This window comes from Nyctereutes procyonoides, unplaced genomic scaffold (genome assembly GCF_905146905.1).
Source record: "Nyctereutes procyonoides isolate TBG_1078 unplaced genomic scaffold, NYPRO_anot_genome, whole genome shotgun sequence".
Taxonomy (NCBI): Eukaryota; Metazoa; Chordata; class Mammalia; order Carnivora; family Canidae; genus Nyctereutes; species Nyctereutes procyonoides.
The window spans coordinates 8,682,070-8,688,764 of record NW_026575041.1 but is presented as its reverse complement, the minus strand read 5'-3'; the positions used below and the strand labels follow the sequence as shown (position 1 = coordinate 8,688,764).

At 36.5% G+C, this 6,695-nt stretch overlaps 1 pseudogene; it reads right to left on the bottom strand.

The window, feature by feature from the left end:
- Positions 1-584: 584 nt before the first annotated feature.
- Positions 585-6,695, bottom strand: part of LOC129506590 (centriole and centriolar satellite protein OFD1-like) — a 55,590-nt pseudogene continuing 49,479 nt past the window's right edge.

The following is a 6,695-nucleotide window of genomic DNA, read 5'->3' as shown; positions in this document are numbered from 1 at the left end:
GCCCATGTAAGAGAAATTACTGTGTGTGCATTCTTCTAGGATTTTTATGGTTTCAGATCTCACATTTAGGTCTTTAATCCACTTTGAATTTATTTTTGTGTATGGTGTAAGAAAGTGGCCTAATTTCATTCTTTTGTATGTGGCTGTCCAGTTTTCCCAACACCATTTGTTGAAGACACTGTCTTTTCTCCATTGCATATTCTTGCCTCTTTGGTCAAAGATTAATTGAACATATAATTGTGGGTTCGTTTCTGGGCATTATATCCTGTTCTATTGAACTGTGTATCTATATTTATGTCAGTGCCATACTGTTTTGATTACTACAGCTTTGTAATATGACTTGAAATCTAGAATTCTGATACCTATGGTTTTGTTTTTCCCTTTCAAGATTGTTTTGGCTATGCAGGGTCTTCTTTGGTTCTACTTTAGTATTTCTTGTTATAGTTCTGTGAAAAAATGCTGATGGTATTTTGATAGGGATTACATTAAATCTGTAGATTGCTTTGAGTAGTATAGACATTTTGACAGAATTTGTGCTTCCAATCCACGAGCATGGCATATCTCTTCATGTGTTTGTGTCATCTTCAATTTCTTTCATAGCTTGTGATCCTTGGTATAACTGCCATCAGCCTTTCCTGTTTGAGAGAGGATTTTTCAAGAAATCCCCACTTATATCACCATCACAAGGTACCACCATCTTGCCACTCAGTAGTCCACTGACAGAATGATTGCTCAGGGACTGTTTTGGGTTGCAGTACACTTCATTCTCTAGGGCTGGCTGGTAACCTGTATAGGTTACTTCTTCACAGAGTCATTGTAATCAAGGATCTGGGCCTTCAGTGGTCAGAATGTTCTATTTCACTTTGCAGTTCTTTTTGCAGAGCCCGTTTTTGGGTTTTGAACTGCTTATGCTCAAATGCAATAACATTGTCTGCTTTCTTCAGTTCTTTCTGAAAAAAAAAAAAGACACTAGCTCAAGAGATAGCTGAGCTTTGTGGTTTAGGAGATACATGTTTTCATTTCTAGTCTCTTGCAGTAGTTTAAGTAATTAATTTTGTGCCTGAAGCTCTAGTTTCCCTTCTTTCAGTAACAAATAGTCACTCATCTCTTTTACCTTGTCTTTCAGCAGGTGGTTTTGCTTTGTTATTGCCAAAGATTGGGCTTTGACAGACTCTAGTTCAAGCTCAAGCTCTTTGACACCATTTACAGAGTGATTAGGTTCTTCCTTTTTTGAATTAATAGCTGTGAGCTCCTCTTGCACATGTGCAGCTTTTTCTTTATTCTTCCTTTCATCTTCAATCAGCCTGTTAGTTCTGGTGATAGAGCAGTCTTTCACTTCAGGTTGATACTTGAGAAGTTCATTTCTGAACTCCTAGTTATAGCTCTCCTAATTCTCTTTACATTCAGCTCCTGCTTGCTAATGTGTCAGTTATGCTTTTATTTTCTTCTTCTTGTAGCCTCTGAGCCAATTCAAAAGTTTTGATTCATTGCTTCAGCTCTGCTTCTCTGCCTCTTAGCAAACCTCTCTCTTTTATTAGAAGCTACCTCTGAGCATAAATTTATTTGGTTTCAATATCTGGGTGCTTTTGAATTCTTTCAAGAGACATCTTTTCCTGAGAAATGAGATTTCAGCTTTTGCTTGACAAGCTCGCCTTGGTTTCACCTCTTTAGTTAAGTTTATTCCTAGGTATTTTATTATTTTTGGTGCAATTGTAAATGGGATCGCTTTCTTAATGTATCTTTCTGCTGCTTCATTATTAGTGTATAAAAATGCAACAGATTCTGTGCATTGATTGTATACGCTGTGACCTTACTGAATCCATTTATCAACTCTAGTAATTTTTATGTGGAGTCTAGGGTTTTCCATATATATTATCATGTCATCTGCATATAATGAAAGTTTTACTTCTTCTTTACCAAGTTGGATGTCTTTTATTCTTTTTTCTTGTCTGATTGCTGTGGCTAGAACCTCTAGTACTAGTTTGAACAAAAGTGATGAGAGTGGACATCCTCATCTTGTTCCTGATATTAGAGGGAAAGTTCTCAGTTTTCCCCCATTGAGTTTGGTGTTCATAGTGGGTTTTTCATATATGGCTTTTATTATGTTAAGGTGTGTTCCCTCTAAACCTACTTTCTTGAGGGTTTTTATCATGAATGGATATTGTACTTTTTCACGTGCTTTTTCTACATCTATTGAAATGAACATATGATTTTTATCCTTTTTCTTATTGATGTGATGTATCACACTGATTGATTTGTAAATATTCAACCACTCCTGCATCTGGGAGTAAATCCCCCTTGATCATGGCAAATTATTTTTTAATGAATTATTTGATTCAGGATTTTTACACCTATGTCCATCAGAGATATTAACCTATAGTTGTTTTGTTTTGTTTGGTTTTGTTTTGTTTTGTTTGTGTGTTTATCTGGTTTTAGTACCAGGCTAATTGAGTCCTCTTAGAATGAATTTGGAAGTCTTTTTTCCATCTGGTTTTTGCAGTAGTTTGAGAAGAATAGATATTAACTCTTTAAATATTTGGTAAAATTTACCAGTGGACTTTTGCTTGTAGTAAGTTTTTTTTATTATCAATTCAATTTTATTGCTGGTTATAGATCTGTTCAAATTTTCTATTTCGTCCTGATTCAAATTTGGAAGATGATATGTTTCCATTTTTCTTAGGTTGTTCAATTTGTTGGCATATAATTTTTCATATTCTCTTATAATCTGTATTTCTGTGGTGTCCATTATTTCTCCTCTTTCATTTCCCATTTTGCTTGTTTGAGTTCTCTCTCTTTTGATAAATCTTGCTAATGTTTTATCAATTTTGTTTATCTTTTAAAAAACCAGATCTTGGTTTATTGATCTGTTCTCTTGTTTTTGTTTTCATTTTTTTTTTTTTAGTTTCTATTTAAGTTATTTCTCTCCTAATCTGTATTATTTATTTTCTTCTACTACTTTTGGGTTCTGTTTGTTCATATTTCAGGTTAGCTCTTTTAGGTATAAAATTAGGTTGCTTTTTGAATTTTTTCTTCCTTCATGAAGTAGGCCTGTATTGCTATAAACTTCCCTTTATGAACTGTTTTTGCTACATCCCAAAGATTTTAGACCATTGTGTTTTCATTTTCATTTGTCTGCATGTATTTTTGATTTCCTCTTTAATTTCTTCGTTGACTCATTTATTATTCAGTAGTGTGCTATTTAACCTCTGTGTATTTGTGTTCTTTCCAGATTTTTTTCTTGTGGTTGATTTCTAATTTCATAGTGTTGTAGTCAGAAAAAAATACATGGAAAGACTCATCTTTTTAAATTTGTTAAGACTTGTTTTGCAAGTCTTTAATGTGTGATCTATTCTAGAGAATGTTCCATGTGCACTTGAAAGGAATGTGTATTCTGCTGTTTTAAGATGGAATGTTCTGTATATATCTGGGCCAATGTGTCATTGAAAGCTACTGTTTACTTATCGATTTTCTGTTTGTTGGATCTATCCATTGATATAAGTGAGGTATTAACTGTCTTAAGTACTTGGGTACTCTCATGTTGGGTGCATGAATATTTATAATTGCTTTATCTTCTTGTTGCATTGTTTCTTTAATGATTATACAGTGTCCTTCGTTGCCTCTTGTTATGATTTTTGTTTTAAAATCTATTTTGTGCGGGATCCCTGGGTGGCGCAGCGGTTTGGCGCCTGCCTTTGGCCCAGGACGCGATCCTGGAGACCCGGGATCGAATCCCATGTCGGGCTCCCGGTGTATGGAGCCTGCTTCTCCCTCTGCCTGTGTCTCTGCCTCTTTCTCTCTCTCTCACTGTGTGCCTATCATAAATAAATAAAACAAAAAAAAATTAAAAAAATAAATAAAATAAAATAAAATCTATTTTGTGCAATATTAATACTGCCACCTCAACCTTCTTTTGACATCCATTTACATGATAAAAACTTCTCCATTCTTTTACTTTCAACCAGACCTATTTTTTACTTTAGGTCTGAATTGAGCCTCATATAGGCAGCATATAAATGGGTCTTGTCTTAAAAAAAAAAAAAAAGATTTTATTTATTTATTCATGAGAAACACACAGAGAGGCAGAGACATAGAAGGAAAAGCAGGCTCCTCGCTGGGAGCCCAATGTGGGACTCGATCCCGGGACTCCAGGATCACACCCTGAGCCAAAGGCAGACACTCAACCACTGAGCCACCCAGGCATCCCGGGTCTTGTCTTTTCTAACCATTCCATCACCCTATGTCTTCTGATTTGAGCATTTAGTCCATTTACATTCAGAGTAATTATTGATAGGAATGTATTTATTGTCCATTTCTTACCTGTTTTATAGTAGTTTTTTATAGTTTTCCTCTGTTCCTTTCTTTTCTTGTTCTCTTCTTTCATAATTAGTTGACTTTCTTTAGTGATATACTTAGATTCTTATCTCTTTATATTTTGTGTGTCTATCACTCATTTTTATTTTGGTTACTGTTCAGTTTATATATAACACTTCTCATGTAGCTATCTATATTACGGTGATGGCCATTTTAAGTTTTAACCCATTCTTTATTCCTCTCCCCCACACACACATTTTAGACATATTGTGTCATATTTTTCATCCTTTTATTTTGTGAGTCCCTTCATTATTTTTACAGACATAATCATTGTTACTGCTTTTTTTGCTTCATACTTCCATTATTCAAACTTATTGCCTTTCCACTCACAAACTGCCCTTTATCATTTCTTGAAGGGCTGTCTTAGAGGGCTTGAATTCCTTTAACTTCTTTTTGTCTGGGAAAAACTTTACCTTTTTATTCTAAATAATAGCGTTGCTGGATAGAGTATTCTTGGCTGCAGATTCTTCTTTTTTTTTTTTTTTTTTTCCTTTCTGCACTTTGAGTTTATCATTCCACTCTCTTCTGGCCTGCATAGTTTCTGTTGAAAAATCCCCTGATAGCCTTATGAGGCTTCCCTTGTACGTAATTGCTTTCTTTTCTTTTGCTGCTTTAAAAATTCTCTCTTTATCACTACATTTTTCTATCTTAATTACTATGTGTCTGGTTTAGAACTTCCTTGGGAGAATTTCTGTGTTTCCTGGATGTGGATATATGTTTCTTTCCCCAGTTTCAGGAATTTTTAGCAGTTATTTTATCAAATAAATTTTCTGCCTCCTTTTATTTTTCTTCTCCTTCTGGGAGCCCTGTAATATGAATGTTATTATGCTTGATGAAGTCACTGAGTTCCCTAGGTCTATTCTCATTTTTCATAGCTTTCTTTCTCTCATCTGCTCAGCTTGATTACTTTCTATTACTCTGTCTTCCAGGTCACTAATTCATTCCTCTGCTTCTCCACCCTCTATTTAGTCCATCTCATGTATTTTTAATTTCACTTATTATATTTTTCATCTCTGATGGGTTCTTTTTCATGTTAACTCTTCATTAAGAGTTTCACTGATATCTTGCGCCCTTCTCAGATCCAGTATCTTTATGATCATCACTTTAAATTTTCTATCAGGCATATTATTTCTATCTGTTTTACTTAGGTATCTTAGGTATCCTGCTGTGGTTTTGTCCTAATTTTTACTTCAGGCATATTCCTTTGCCTCCTGATTTTGTCTAAACTGTCTATGTCTGTTTCTGTGTGTTAGGAATGACAGCTGTCTCCTGCACCTGAAAGTAGTGTCTTTATCTAAAAGAGATCTTGTAGTACCCTTCTATGTGGTGTCTCTTTCACCAGATCCTGGCATCTCATGAGTGTGTTCTATATGTGATGTGTGCACTGTGCTTTTATGGCTGAGCTGCTTTTTCCTTCAGTCTAGTTGTCTTCAATGGCTTTATTTGCCTACTGTGGGCAGTATTTAGTCCCTATGATATTAGTAGGCCAATCTAAGGATTCCTTGGACTTGACTTGATTCAGACCAGGCATTTGCCAGAGGTGTAATAGCACCAAACTGCAAAGCACATTCCTTATATTGTCACCTGAGAAGCTTTTATTGGTGGGCAGGGCCTGCAGTTAGACCAACTGTCTGCCTCTAGCCCACTACTGGTCCCCTGCCTGACTGATATATATGGTTATCTTTCCCTTTCACTGGCCACTGTAGGGGCTTCACTGCCAGACCTGTGGCACCACCCTGTATTGGAGAGGGTGGATTTGCAGAAGCATAGCACAGGGAGCAATGGGGTACAGTGGTGGTGCTAACAAGCTTTGAGTACCACCAGTCCTCTGCAGGAGGGGTACTGAAGTGTCTGGATTGAGGCAGGCTGTTCAGAGAAGTGGATTGGTGAAGCACAGTGTAGGGTACTGACAAGTTAAGCAGCAAGTCCAGCAGATGGGTAGGAGTTTATGTTGGCCGGAGGCAGAAGAGGGAAATGGTATCTGACATTTCCTTTCTTCCTAAAGGAGTTTCCCAGTGATTTCTTCCAAATAACCCTTCCATATGCCCAGGTGCCTTTGAACCTTCTGCTTCTATGCTGTATCTCCAAGGGTAGGGACTCCATTTCCTCTAGCCCATCTGCTCACCCAGAGCTGAGCTGCTTTTTTTTTTTTTTTAATCCCATTTTTTAAGTCGTGCTGGTTGTAACAACCCACAAAATTCAGCCTCTGTGGTTTTCAAAGCCAAATGTTATGAGAATTCATCTTTACCTGCTGTGGGGGTCTTTCCTCTCCCTGTGCCAGTGGTGTGCCTTCCTCCCCACGGACAGTCCCACAAGTCTGTTTA